Source organism: Ochotona curzoniae, unplaced genomic scaffold (genome assembly GCF_017591425.1).
Source record: "Ochotona curzoniae isolate NIBS_2020 unplaced genomic scaffold, NIBS_Ocur_1.0 contig_1274, whole genome shotgun sequence".
Lineage (NCBI taxonomy): Eukaryota > Metazoa > Chordata > Mammalia > Lagomorpha > Ochotonidae > Ochotona > Ochotona curzoniae.
The window spans coordinates 24,726,298-24,743,062 of NW_024465023.1; positions in this window are offsets into that span (position 1 = coordinate 24,726,298).

Genomic DNA, 16,765 nt, shown 5'->3' on the forward strand with positions numbered 1-16,765 from the left:
GAGACTTTTTTTTTTGCTTCCCTGCATGTCTGATAGGGAAACTGATAAAATAGACTTCATGTCCCATATCAGTTAGAATGGAATTGAAATTAGCCTTTAATTTCCAGTAAACTTCTCAAAGATAGATGCTTGGATGGCTTACCGGTTCTTTGCACATCAATATCATGAGAGAATGTTAAGAGCTCTTACCTGTTTGTACCTTTTAATTTCATCCTCAGTATGAATGTGTTTATTTTAATATGCCACAGATATTCCCAGAGGGGATTTTTTTTTTAGTGATGTTTTCCTTAGGTTGTAGAATTGGCATGAAAATCTTCAGGGCACAATTAAAGCTGTAAGTCTGCAGCATTTACACTAAGGTACTCCCTGTTAAAAGCAACAAATGTATCATAACTAAGTCTGTTTGGGGGCTGCTGAGATTGAATATGCTTATTAACTCATGCATGTGCCAAAGAAAGGATCACTTTCACTACCTTGTGCTTCTAGAGTAACTTCCTAATTGCTAAAGGTAAGGGTGAATGAATATTTGATGGTTTCAAACAAAATCAGCTTCGTTGAAAGGTAAAGCAGCAAATTTAATGCCATAAAAGTGAAGTGAACTAAGCATTGTTCCTTTGGAAAAGTATTTCAGCAAAGAGGAATTTTGTTTTCTTTATCATTGGGTCAAGGCTTTAAATAGCAATGGAGTAAAGGAATGGTAAGGGAAAAATATTTATTTCTCCATTGCTTAGTGTTTGAAGGACACTAAAAGCTACCTTGAAATAATAAGACTATAGTAACCACTTTCACTGAGGTAAATGCATTAGTCACTATGTAGTCTTCAATATTTTTAAAGAGAACAGAACATTCATAGTGAGAGTTACATCTGTGTGCCCTGATCCTTCCCTAGCAATGGACTGTTAAGTAAAACAGTAAAGGACACACAGGATAACAGGTTTTAACAAATCTCTGGATACCAGTTTAGATTTAAAACAGTTCAGTCAGTCACATTTGGACAGTGAGTTGGGGGAGTCGGAAGAGTTTGATTTTTTAGAAGCTTTTAATTTATCAAAGTAAGTTAGAATCTATGACATCTCCATATTACAGGCAGTTATTTACAACTGCTATGCAACCTGATGTCGTGGCAGTGTGAAAGTCCACAGCTAGCAATAGCTTAAAGCAATGAAAGAGACTTCTTTAAACCAAATAACAAAGGCTTTAGCTCCTCAACTTGCTTTATGTCTTAAGAGAGAATCTAAGAAGCAGAATGTTCGGAAAAACCTTGAATTTGAGGATCCTGATTCACTGAGCTCTTTGTTGCTACAATTTTGGTATATTTTTAATATGTTAGATATAATGTGCCCTCCAGGCCATTGTTCCAGGAACAACATGGCAGGACCCCACACCCCGGGGATCTGACTAGTGATATGGGTGGGGACAGAGAATTTAGTGATGCTGATATCACACTTTGCTGTTTTCAAGAATAGTAGTTCTCAAAATTTAAACAAATGTTTCCCAAACTGTCACACATATGAATTGTGGCAAGCCTTTAACAATGTACACAAGTCCATTGTTAAACTGCAGATTCTGAGTAGCTATGACTTGCCAACCTCTCTGTGGAACACTTGTGCAGATGCTAGTGTGAGGTGTACTTGATACTATTCTTAATGGGGAGAAGACACTTATGAGAGCAGGACTTTTAAAATCCTAGCATGACATGTAGACCATTTAATGTTTTCTTTTGTGCTTTTCTGGGTAAGATTTAAATTGCAAAAGGAAACCTAATGGGGTTATGTAATCATTTCTAATTTTTACTGTAATTGCTGTTGCTTGCCTGCCCCCTCCATCAAATTGTATAGCTCAGCAATCACTAGATTTGTTTAGAATAATTAAGTGTATTTGTAGCTATGTTCTTGAGCTCTACAATTTCATGTGCATATATTAACAACATACCTTTCTGAAAGATTTGTGGAGTGAGCCAGTGGATGGAAGATCTCTTTCTGTATAACTCTGTAAAAGACTGTAGTGGCCAGGCTCAAGCCCGGGATTTCTTCCAGGCCTCCTAAAATGCTTGGAACTAAACACTTGGGTCATTTTCTGCTATTTCACAGTGAAGTGAAGTAGCGGGGACTAGATTCAGTACTCACATGGAATGGCAGCACTTCCAATGGTTGCTTGACCATTCACCCACCCCCCAGTCACATTTTCTACCAGGATATTGTTTAGGAGAACTGTTTCATAGAATAAAGGGAATCCGGCAATAAAGATTTAGGGAGAAGGTATTTAGAGAGGACACACAAGAAGCCAAAAAGCTCTTGGTAAATGAAAAGGAAATGCATCTTCCACATGCAAATGCAAATTCCATGGGAGAAATTTGCAAAGAACTGTTAAATAAATCCTACAAAAGATAAAATATTGTGTTGCTTCTCACAGTAGAGGTTAGAGTGCTGATGAAATCACTGTGGTAAATCATTAGCAACTATTGTTGAGATTCTCCCTCTGAATCCCTGACAAGGAGGAATGTAAACAAAGGTTGTTGCTGATCTCCCACTCTGATGTCATAGATCCTGGGGCAAGCCTGATTGGGCCTGGTGAGATAGAAAATACTAAAGTGGATGTACACAGTACTTAGAGCATAGCAGAAGATTATCACTAAATATTAATTACTCTTATAATAAATCAAACGAAGTATCTAAAATGCCATATCGTTAAAGGGATCATGGTTGATAACCAAATAAAGATTTTTTTTCCATCTGGTACCCAATAGATTATCACAATAACACAAAGAAAGAGGAATGTGGAAGTTTTTACTCTTATTGGAGAGCATGTGTTCTTTCACTTGGAAAAATTATGTTCAATAATGTGTCATTTTCATGGATATCTACAGGGTAGAAACTCATCTGTCCAACTAAGACATTTTATTTCTCATTTTCTCCTAAGAGTAAAATGCCCTCTCTTAGACCCCATTATACATGCATATATTAACTTTTTTTAAAAAGCTACATTGAAAGGCAAGCATTGTGGCAGAGCCGTTTAAGTTGCTGCTTGGGGTACCTGCATTTCAAATAAGAATGCCTGGGATTAAATTCTCACTCTGCTTTCTATCCAGCATGCTATTAATATACATCCTGGCAAGTGTCAACTACTTGAAGCCTTGTCAGCGGCACGCTCCTGCCTTTGGCCGGTACTGCCCCTCCTATTGTAGATATTTGGAGATTGTATCAATGTATGGAATATTGATCTCATTCTGCCTCATTTTTTAAGATTCAATTTATTGCTATTTGAAATGCAGAGTTTCAGAAAGTAAAGGAGAAGCACACAGATAGATTGTCCATCCACTGGTCCACTCCCCAAATGGCCACAACAGCTGGAGCTGACATGATCTGCATGCAAGGGTCTCCTGTGTGTGCAGTCATGACTCTTGCAAAAATGAAGATTAAAATGATATCATTAACAGGTATTCATCACCAAACAATCTAAGTAAAATGTCCTGATGGTAAAATTGTTTAAATTCCCTAATTGTTACTGAGGTAAGGAATTATTTTTAACAGTAGAAGATTTATTCATAATATGGGCTGAAGTCAAGATCGCTGCTGAATAGGAACAGATTAATCCATACATAGGAGAAAGTGGTACCATTTTCTGAATGTGTAAGTAAAATAATACACCATGGGCAATGCACTCTATAATAGGGAAGCTTGGCTTGTCAGTTCGAATTATAATAAAAAGCATAATTAATACCCAACAAAGTCCAATGGAAAGCCAGAGTAATTAATTAGAACTAATTATGAGGCTGAACATCTGGAAAGAGTAGACCATAGCTGATTTATCTTTGATTCATAGGCATTAGGCAACATAGTAGAGATGTAAATACTTTTTCACATCTTAATGCATGACAGAAGTCACAGTAGTGACTTCCCCTCTAATAGGTTATGTGTCTGCTGTTTATGGTATGAAAGAGAGCAAGCACATTTGTTGAGTGGCTGTTACACATTGACAAATGTACTTTACTAAGCCATACCAAGGTCCTAGATTCAGTAACCGCCTCGCTAAAAAAACCCTCAGTATTTCTTTTTCCTTTTTGTTTGAAAAACAGAATAACTGGGAGAGACAGATATGTTCCATATGCTGGTTTGCTCCCCAAATGCCTACTACACCCAGATCTGAGCCAGACTAAAGCCAGTAGCTAGGAACTCCATCCTGGTCTGTTGCATAGATGTCAGCTTTGCTTGCACCATCAACTGTTGCCTTCCCAGGCACATTAGTAAAAAGCTGGATGGGAGGCTAGCAATTTGATATAGAGTGCCAGTATTTCAAGTGGTAGTTGCACATACTGTTCCACAGAATGCAGTAAAATCCTGATTGCCCATATTTACACTTAACAATTTAACATGTTTGAATATATACATAATTACAGTTGAAACAGGATAGAATAATGATAAATTGTATTCAGGTTAAAGCAAATTACATTCTAAAAGAAAAGTATTTTGAAGCTTATAATTGTCAATCCCCTTTGGCTTATAAATGATTCACATTTGACCATCATCCATTGAAGAATTTAATGAAACATTTTTGGGCATTTCTATGTATCAAGGGTAATTCTTACAATAGTAATAATTTATAATGGTACTAATGCTCTATTCAGCATTACCTTTGCTGTGATTCCTTTCAAATCAACTAAGTTCTGATACTGACAGAGTAAACAAGTAAGCCACTGGGAGTACATCTTTGTCTTTATGATTCTTAAGCATTTTTATTTTAGAACACTGATTATGATTAAATACCCAATTCTCTTATCATTTTACATATTTAAGATGTTTAAGAATTTACTGGTGTATCAGTAGGGACCATGTAAATTATCTTCTAGGCATAAATACTTCAAACACTGGAAGGTGAGTATTCAAACCAGTCTCAGACAATAGATGTACCCTGCAGTATATGATGACCATCTGTAGTAAGGTACCAGATAGAAAACAGGGTAGAACTCAAGGAAGAAAAAAAACAAAGTAGTAAAATATAGAGATAGCATAAGGCTTGCCATAAGGAATGCCAAGACATCACAGATGTAACAGGCTAAAGCATGCAAATACAGGGCAGTGCAGGCTAGAGCCCACTGAGACCTGAAGCCATGGCCAGAAAAGATGTGCCTTTTGCAATTGGAGTTGTGAAGAAAGGCAGTTACTACAAAAGGAATGGGGACGAATACCTTTCCCAACCTCACTTCCTTCACCTAACATTTTGTTGCATTTCATTAGCTGGGTCCAACAAAAAATAGGAACAAGCCTGCAGAATAATTGATGTGAAGGTCAGCCCCCTGAGACTCAGAACGTACCACAAAGTAGGAAAGAATGAATTTAAGGAAATACAGTATAAATGAGAAATGAGTGGATCTAAAGCATCCACCCCACAAAACAGCAAAGACAGCAAAATAAGATAACTATGTGATGGTGTGCTGAACATTTAAACAACACAACATGAATTTTAAGGTTAAATACACAGTGGCTTGAAAAGTAGATTGGATTTTTACATGACTGTGGGTATATCCTGGAAGCAATCCTAATACGATAGATTTCCTTATTCAAAATAACCTTATTTCTCTCCTGTGTGTTTTAAATCATGTCTGTACCAATCACAATATAGTATAATTGCTATAATAGTTGTACTGTATTATTTAGGGAACATAATGAAAAAAGCTGTACATAGTAAATACAAATGCATTGTTTGATTTTCTGAAGTACAGATTCAACCAATCTTGCACCAAATATGTTCAGATTCCTAGGAGGAAGGGAGATGGCTGTATACACTTACTCTCAATTAAACCTCATTAAATCTAACAGGGAGAAGCACTTCAAGACAAACAAATGTTTGTATTTCTTTGTTCTTGACCAGTGTTGTGGGCTCAGCATGAAGATATTCCTGAGGATTGTTTTCATTAATAGGGCTGAAATTTAAATACTAAGATTCATCCTGCATCCAAACATCTATTTTGGTAGACAGGCTGATAGTCTCGATATCCTCAGAAGTAAGCAACTCTTTCTAGTTATTGGAAGTAATATGAGGCAGGAAAACTTATAAAAGGCTGAATGTAAACCCATTATTCCCCTTAATTAACAATCACAGTGAATGCTGTTTATTTAGTTTCAGCTGCTGCTTCTATAATATGGGGAAAAATAACAATGACCTAAACAGAGAATGTATGTTGTCTCCTTAGTTGCCTATCATATAGCAAGAAATCAAGACACAGTTGGTATTGTTAGTATTCTGTTAGAATATTTAGTTGTAATAGGGCATAATATTTTCCAGTTATTGGCCTTAAGCTGATTTGCTATTAGCCTAACTTTCTATTTACCTATACTATATTATATTCTAGACCCTTATCAGTATGTTTAATTTGATTTCAGTGCTATTTTGGTATGGTTCAGTCTGTACTGTGTATTATCCTTTTTATCAAGATCTAGATGGACTCTCATACACATCTGTGTATGCCTGACAGCCACTAAAAAGCAGCAATAGTGGGAAAAGTAAAATCATGAGATTATCTGACCCAGCAACATTTTGGTACATTTTTAAGTACCTTTCCAAGCATCCAACTGAGAGTTGGATAATGTAAATATACATGGCTCAAAAATAATCTACTTGAACAATAAAACTCTTAATATTTTCCACAAAATAGCATACTGATCTTCAAATTCATCTAAATGAGCCTTCCTTTATATATGGAATTTATATATATAGATACAACATAAAAACTATGTGGATGCCATGTTATTAATGTTACATCTTCTGAATTACACCCACTGTATACTAATATGCCCTTCCTTCCTTTATGATCTTTGTCATGTACTATTAGTAACCTTTCTTTCAAGAAGAACCAGTATGGATCTGTATGTAAAGTGAATATGGCAAAATCTTACAAACTGTTCATATTATAAATACTTTTAATTAAAAATTTGAAATAATGAAAACCATTCTCATTCATTAATGCATTCTACCACACTCAACATTTAGCCGTTCAGTATCTGTGGGATTCATTTTACATATTCATTTGCTGACTCTTAGGTTCAAGAAACATGCCTTTCAGAGGCAAGCATTTTGGTACCCCAGATTAGCCGGATGCTTGCAATGCCTGCATTCCCTATCACAGTAACAGTTCAAGTCTTACCTTAGCAAAAACACTCTTCTCATATGTAGAAAAAGTGATGCTATGAATCATATGCAAATATAAGAGACCCAAAATATCTAAAGAACTCTTAGACACAAAGCTAGAAGCATCACAGTATCAGATATCTGCACATACAACAGGCCAGTAATATTAGAAACAGCCTGATACTTGCACGACAATGTAAATGTAGACCACTAGAACAGAATAGAAACACTTAAATACATCCACAGCCAACTAATCCTTGGTAAAAAAAAAAAAGTCACAGTAAATTCAGGGAGCAAAGGACGACCTCTCCAACAATGTGTGCTGGGACAATTTTAAGTACATGTGCAGAAATATGAAGCATGACCCAGACCATACACTTTTTATAAAATCAATTCAAAGTGGATCAAGGATCTAAATCTATGACCTGTTACTATCAGCTTACTAAAGCAAAACCCAGAGAAAACTCTGCAAAACATTGGCACACGCAGAAACTCCTGCAAAGACTAAAGAAGCACAAACTATATATATATAGTCATATATATATATATGACACATTAAACTAAGAAGCATCTGCAGTACAAAAGAAACCCTCAGCAAAGTAAAGGCACAACCAAAAGAATGAGGGAAAATATATACAAGCTGCAACTAATAGAAGATTGATATACAGTATCTATTTAAAAAGCTTCAGAAAACCAACAAAACAATCCCATTAAGAAATGTGCAAAGGACATGCAGAGTTTTCAAACAATGAAATTCAAAAGGCCAACAACCATATGAAGCAGTGATCAAGGAGCACTAGCCTAGAGAGAAATGCAAATAAAAGCCACAGTGACATTCCGCCTCACTCCAGTCAGAATCGCTATCATGCAAAAATCATTTTTAAAATTCCTGGGAAGATTGTGAGCAAACAGGTACCCTAATCCACTGTTGGTGGAAATGTGAAGTAGCTCAACTGTTCTGGAAGTCAGTAAGGACAATCTTCAAAAAACCTGACAACAGATCTACCATCTTACCTAGCTGTCTCACTCCCACAGATTTATCCAAATGAACTTAAATCAGGATAGGAAACAGTTATCTGTACCCCCATGTTTCTAGCAGCTTGATTCATAATATTTAAGATGTACAATTGGCCCTAATGTCCATCAACAGATGACTGCATAAAGTACATGTGTAAATTTAGTAAATTCCAATATTCTGTATATGTAAATACATTAAAATTAAATCCTCTTGTGAAAAAATAACTAAAAATTATTATGCATAATAATACTGTAATATGGGATTTGTATAATCATGACAAATATACAATGAAGTAGAGATACATTGTAGAAAGCGTCTCTATGTCTTAATAAAAGATGAACTTCCAATGAAACAAATATATCTTCTCAATAGAAAACTGGACTTTCTACCATTGTCTTTACCTACAATGCCATGAAACACCTAAACAGAATGATGATGCACTTGTGAAGCGTTGATCAAGGATTGTACTATTGCTACAGGGGAAAATGATGCAGGGGAGTGGGTAGCGGAGGCATATAAAGGGAAATCCTAAGGAAAACCTAAGGAACTGAATCATGAAAACAAAATTTTAAAGAAACATTTGCAACCCACATACTCTTCAGCTCTACTCCCAATCAGCCACACAGGTAAACAACCTAAATGTCAATCACCAAAACAATATATTAAGAAAAAATGGTAAACACATACCCTATACACTTTACATTACTATTCAGCGTTATACAAGAGGGAAATCCTGCTATTTCTGACAGTATATTTAAACTTGGAAGATATTAAGTGCAGTAAGACATGCAAAAAAAAAATGAAAATGGTGCATAGTCTCATCTGTGGAATCTAAAAATCTTACAGTGGAGGAAACATTGAATATAATGGTATTTCACAGAGGTTGTGGAAAAGAAGATACAGGAAGAAGTTAACCAAAGCATTCAAAGTTTCAGTTATGCAAGATAATTTAAGTTGTGATTCTATACCTGAAATTCACTCAGAGCAGATATCATCTCAGCGCGTGCGCACACACACAAACACACACACACACAAATATAACTTTGAGGGATAGCTGTTTTAATTATATTATTAATAACTCCCATGTTGTTGTAGAATTTTACTATGCTTGCATTTATAATCAACGTGTACACATATACCCTGAAGATTTACTTATTTATTTGAAAGGCAGATTGACAGAGACAAAAAGAGGGAATCAGAAAAAGAGATGCGCTAACTTCACTCACCAAATTACTTCAACAGTTGGAGCTGGCCCAGAGCAAATTATTATCAACTATTCCTCGATAAATTTTGATAAAAATACAACAATGGTCTAACTTGATAGAATATCGTAAGTTCCATTACATATATCAGTGTTTTATTATGGCATCCATACACTATGGTATTGTAGCTAAAATTACAACCTGATAAATGAAAGTGGAGGAACAAATAGGACCATATTTTTTTTCCAAGTCTTCACTATGTAGAAATGAAAGTTTGGTTAAAGGGTTGAGAATGTATTTGGGAGGCAGGAACCTAAGACAGTATACATGAGGAAAAGCAGAATTTAAATACATAACGCATGCAACTAATTGTATGCCCCGGTGCTTGCTACCATTTGATGGTAACAGGAGAAAAAATACTACATGCTCCTCATCAAAAGGGTTTACTCAGAGTCTGTGATTTCCTGAGAAAACTTGTAGTAAAAAAAATATGCTTCGGTATAGTCTATATAGGCGGCTGTCCATCTGACAGCATACATGCAGTGTTCTGTTCAAGTATGCAAGCGGTAAGAGAAACAGGAAACACCATTACATTTATATCTCTATGTCTATGTCTATATCTATATATCTCTATATCTATATATCTATCTGGCTGTGAGACAGGAGGTGAATGGTAGAATTTACCAGAGGCAAAAAACTGGTTCCATCTTTGATGGTGTGGACAAAAAGCTTAGGGAAATAACTGAAAATAATAAGATAATAAACATAAATGTCAGAAAAGATATAACCTGTTGGAAGACCAGAGGAACAATAACAAAATAAGACCATCTAGGAACCTTTAAGCATATTTGTAATCTTCTTTTTAATATTGCATCGTGCAATCAGAGAAGTTTTTAATGATTTTTTTTCTGTAGCTTCTTTCTCTAAGGCAATATTTCGCTAGATAAAATGTAATAATCACTAAAATAAGGCACATTCATGTAAAAAAATTCAGAAAGGAAACAGAAGCAAGTGGTACAAAAATAAAACGAAGAAACCAATGAATGACAGGAAAGAGGCTAAATTACACAATACGAAATCATGTAAAATAGGAAAAAATAGGATAGCAAAAATATATCCCAGCATATTCGTGATTACTCTGAATATGTATAAGCTAATTTGGCTATTTAAAACATAGTTTTTTCCAGACTAGTATTTAAAACAAGCAAACCCAGCTAGATTTTATTTACGAAGACACACACAAGCTAAAATGATGATAAAGATTGAAAATGTAGATATAATTATGTATTAAGCATATGATGATAAGACGATGTGATAAGGATGCAGCAACAACAGAAATGTAAATAAGAGACAAAACAAAATCAAGGTCAAATAGGGACAGAAAAAGTTGTTTAAAATTCCACAATTATCCTGGCATGAAGAGAAAAAAGTACTTATGATTTTTGTGTCTAACTTCATAGTTACAAAATACATACATATAAGACACATTAGAAATCATCTTGCAAAATACAAAATAAATGAGAATACCACAAAGTGACTTTGCAGATGGTGAGAAGAGAGACCATAAGAAAGCAAAACAGCAACCCATCCTCCTACAACAAAGAAAATCACATCCAATAGAAGCACTAGTGAAAGACTTAATAGAGGAATCTAATTTCTAGCAGAACAATAGCAATAATATGAATCTTTGAGACTAAAATCTGAGAAATATGAGAACATTTTGCACCTGATAAAATCACTGAAAACAGACTAAAAATGGTATATACCCTGCTTCATTTTAGTATAATGTATGAGCAAACAAGATCATAAGCATATGCCAGAATTAGTTATATACATGCAGAAATAAATCTAACTCTTGTCTAGCCATGCTGCTAAATACTAAAAACACTAAGTTTGAAATTGTTTTAAACAGACCTGTGAGAAATTCATAAACATATATTGTACACATGAAGATATATAATCTCCATGTTTATAGATTTCTGAAAAACTCAGCTAACAAAAGTGAAATTATTCAAATGGAAATATATCAAATTCAGAAGCTTATATACAGCAGACTAAAGAAATGGACCAAAGAAACATCTGACAGAAGATTATACTGTTGGCCCTGGCATGGTAGCCTAGCTGCTATAAGTCCCCGCCTTGCACAAATCAGGATCCCATATGGGGGCCAGTTCTAATCCCAGCATCCCCACTTCCCATCCAGATCCTTGCCTGTGGCCTGGGAAAGCAGTCAAGGATAGCCCAAAGCCTTGGGACCCTGTACCCACATGGGACACCAGGAGGAGGCTCCTGCATCCTGGCTTTGGATCAGCTCAGCTCCGGCCGTTGTGGCTACTTGGGGAGTGAATCAGACAGAAGATCTGTTTTTCTGTCTTTCCTTCTGTCTGTATATCTGACTTTCTGATAAAAAATAAACATTTAGAAAATATTATATTGTCAAGCCACTTAACAAAGGAATAAAATCCAGAATATTTAAGGAACTGAAAAATTTAGCACCAACCAACCAATCCAGTTAAGAAATACATAAAGTACCTGAATAGAGATTTCTCAAAAGAACAAATACTTCTTTTATCACTATAACTTAATTTCCCAATTGCTCTTGGGCTCTGCAGACCCCTACCCTCTGTATGTGGCAGCAAAGAGGCTAAGAAAGAGAACACGGACATTCCTATAGATATTTTCAACACAAGCCTTGCACATAATATGTAGAATTTGGCTTGTACTTTATCATCCAGATTTAACGCCATGGTCCCACATATGTGACAAGGAGGAAGGAAATATGTGTGTATCAAAATAGGAGATTATAAATTAGAACCAAAGATTAATCGAGCCTTTTATTATTTTAGGCTAGTAGTTATTCTTCATAAACATTTGTCTTCTCTATTTCTAATCCTCTCTTAAGAAACACATAACAATCGTGGTAGCATATAGGTCCTGTGCTCAAAGGATAATGAAACAACATAAGATAAAGTTTAAGTGACACTGATTTCTGCTGTTTACAAGTGTGCATGAATTCAATGCAAAGTTGTTCAGTGATGAAGTCACAGTTAATGGCTATCAGATGTCAGTTTCATATATCTGGCTCAAGACTCATCTTTTTCTGTAAAATTGTTTTACTTTTGCAAACATGCATTCTGTGCTTTAAATCAGGAGCTAGCATTCTGCCTGCTTTGTGTGTAATATAAATGAAATATAGCAATGTCCCATTTGCTTGTTTAGTGTCTGTGACTCATTTCAGGCCACAGTGACTGAGTTCAGTGGCTGTGGCTGACTACATGTGATGTGCAAAACTGAAAACATTTACTATCTTGTCTCTATCAGAAAGTATTTGCTTGCCCAACTCAACAGATTCACTCAAATAACTTATATACAGATTGCTTGAGAAAGTTCCAAGGTGAGTCTGGAAAGCAATTTACACTTAAATCGTGTGAAGTAGGTTAATGGCTTTTAGTAACACAGTATGGCATTTTCCTGATTTAGATGTTGTCATTTTAAGAGTGTTATCTATGAAATAACTACTTAAAATGGTGGAGCATATAAAGTTAAAAGGATTTAAGTTGAACTGGGTAGAACTTATGAATATGTAGATTTTTTTTGAGATTTTGCTACTTATGACACAAGTAGCATGGAGTTGCCATGCTTCTTCAGCCTTAAAATACATATACTAAATAATATGGCATATTTAAACCAATAATCAAGGTATTCCACTGTGACTTGGTAAAATATTACTCTCCTCTAGCATTAATGGCTTTCCTAAAAACAGAACAATGTGAAATGTTTAAAAGATTGCCTAATTTCTTAGGCATACCTTCTCTGTCATGAAATTTCCTAGGAAAAGTTTCTATTAGATGGTGCAAGGTATGATAATTAAGCTATAAAAGCCAAGACCATACAAGTACTTAAGATTCTCACTAAATTATGCCCCTTCCATAGTAACATAACGTATTTCCTCATTTTAAGATCATTATCATGTATCCTGTTATGTGTTATTAATATATTCACCCCTGCTTTAATAGCTTGTGTATGCAATATATGTTTTATACATGAATATATATAATGCTTACACTTGAATGTAGCAAATTATTAAAATAATTTTTATCTTACATTATGGTATAGCAGGATAAAATGCTACCTTTCACATCAGCATCACTCATGGGAGCTGGTTCATGTCTAGCTTGCTCCACTCATGATCTATCTGCCTGCTAATGTGGAGTTTGGTTCAAGTTTTTGAACGAGCATGGGACACCTGGAAAAAGCTCCTGGCTTCCACCTGGCCCAACCCAGTCCATTGCAGCCATTTGGAGAATGAACCAGCAGATGGAAGATCTCTCTTTCTCTCCTATTCATCCAAATAACTAAATAAGCAAATCTTCAAAGAATTGTTAAATATATATATGATCTCTGAGCTCATCATATTCTTCTGTATTTGAAATATTTTAAAGTAAAAAGACAAAAATTGAGTACTTGGAAATATTGACCCTGTGACTTTTTGTATGGTTATTTCCCTTTCACACAACATGCAATAGAACATAAAGGAAAAAAAAATATTAACTACTTTTTTTCAGTAATTAAAGCATACTGGAATATAATAAGAAATTTGAGGTATTTACTGTACTAAGAAAATAATTTTTCCTTGAAAATATTTTAAAGAAAGATATACTCAGGCAAGATAATGCTAAGCAATTGACCTTAAAATCTAGGCCAATGCATTTTATTAGCATTAAGAAATTGAAACTAAATGTATTTAAAATAAAAATGAGGGATCTTTTTTTCCACAAATGAGAAGAACAAGTCTGTAAAATGACAGTGTTCCTTACGGAATCTAGAGTAAATTAAATGAAAAGTTTAAAATGATAGAGAAAATCTTTAGCATGTTGTACATGTACAGTGCTATGTACTCTATAAACAGATTGTATCACTTAACATTCTTAGTAATTCTGGTCTGACTATCTTGTTACTACCATGATTTGCAAGTGATGCAATGAAGGGTACACTCATTAAATAATTATCCATGTTATCAATCTCTTATATGCTGCCTAGTGGATAAGACATCTCTTGAGACACTATAGCTCACATTAAAGCAGGTGCGTAGGAGTCTTGAGTCATGCTTCTGCTTCCTGCTTGCTACTCATACAGACTCTGGGAGGCAGCAGATGATTGCTAAAGTAGTTGAGTCTCTTTTCATTTGCATGAGAGTCCTGGACTGAGTTTCAGTCTCCTACTTTGGCTTGGCCCAGCTCCAGCAAGAATGAAAACCAGCAGGGTAAATATTAATTTGTGAAGCTCCAATCATAACAAAAATAAACAAATGGGATTTCATCAATATGTTGCTCTTGCACCCTAAACAAAACCATCAAGAAATCGTAACGGTAGCCAACATATTGGGAGAACATATTTGAAAATACAAAAATCAACTCAAAATGGATAAAGGATCTAAATCTCTGACCAGATAGCTTCAAATTGCTGGAGGAAAATATCAGGGTAACTACAGTACAGAGGAACTGGCAAAGATTTCTTGGAAAAGACCCCAGAAACACAGGCAATTAAAGCAAAAAGAAACAATTGAAATTACATCAAGCTAAGAATCTTATATACCTCAAAGCAAACTATCAACAAAGTCAAGAGGTAACCAACAAAATGGAAGAAAATATTTGCAAACTATGCAAATGATAAAGGATTAATATCCAGGCTCCATAATGAGTGCAAAATAAATAATCCAATTAAGAAATGGACAAATGGTGTCCACAATTTTCAAAGAATGAAATACAAATTGCCAACAGACACATGAAAGAATGCTGAGGAACACTAATCAGAGAATGCAAACAAAAACCATAATGAGGTTTCACATTACCCCAGTTAGAATGTGTATCATCTGAAAATCAATACACAATAAATTCTGACAGGGATGTATGAAAAAAGTACCCTAATCTATTGTTGGTGCAAATGTACACCAGTGCAACTATTATGGAGGACAGTATACAGATTTCTCAGAAATGTACAAGTAAATCTACCATGAGACCCACTCCAGGACAATTATCCAAATAGATAAAATCAGTATATGAGAGAGTTTTCTGTACCTCCATGTTTATAGTAACTGAATATACCACAACTAAAATGTAAAAACAAATGCCCATCAATGGATGCCTGGATGAAGAAAACAGGTGTGTGTGTGTGTGTGTGTGTGTGTATCATACCATACTACTCAGCCATAAAAATATTCTGTATTTTCAACTAATTTGATGAAATTGGAAATCATCATGCTTAGTGAAGTAAGCCAGTTCTCAAAAGACAAACCTAACGCTTTCCCTGACCATTGGAGACTGTTACAGAGTACAAAAATGAAACCTGTAGTTGCAACGGGGACATTCTGGGATTTGATCCTTGTGTACAGCCTGTTTTTATACCTGAGGAATAATAGGTTTTTTTTTTTTTTTTGGTTTTTTGTTCATTGTTATCAACACTGAGCAAGTAGAAAATATCTTTACTTAATGCATTGCTAAACTTGTGGTTGTAAAAATGAAAGGAAAGTATACTATTGTAAAAGCTAAATGCAAACCAGACGAGAGGTAGGGTGGGGAGTTTTAATAAGCTCCTACATCTACATTACAATATATGGAATTTTTCCAACTTTCTGTACATTTTAAAAAATGAAGACAATGTCAAATTTGAAGCCTATACTAACAATCTATTGATATCAACTAAAACCAAAAATCTCCTTTCTGTGCTCATTGAAGAAAATCACATAAGCAGTAGAAAATAATATCCAATACCATAGATATCTCAAGTGCTTCACCTTACAGAATTGTGATTAAAACATTAAAAGTAGAACAAACACAACTGGTATCCTGGCACAGAGGGTAAAATCTACAATTGTGATGACAGAATGTCATAACTCAATGCAAATTTGAGTCATCCACTACATTTATGACTACTAAGTATGCCCGGGAATCACTGAATGCACTGAATCACTCAAGCACTGGAGTTCTTGCCACCAAGGTTGGACACGAACAGAGTTCCTGGTTCCAGGTTTAGCCTGGCTCAAACTAGCTTTTGAAAGCCATTTGGAAAGTGAACCAGTGGATGGAATCTCTCTCTCCCTTTGTAAAATCATTTATTATTAAAATAATGCATTATAAAGGCATAAAATGTAGTTATGTACTAAAATGTAACATTGCTTAAATTGTTTCTAAACATTAGACAATGGTCCTAATTAATCACACATTCCCTGTGCATCAATAACAAAAGATAACACACACCCAGACTGCAAGGTTAGGAAACCTGAATGGGTTGAATATTAGGAAAGTGAAATTACTCAGCCTCTTTTGCTGTCATGGCAACAAGAAGACTGAAGTTTCTGCAACCTGGAACTGCTGTAAATCTGTTAGATAATTGCTGAGCTATGTACCAATATTGTTTGTAA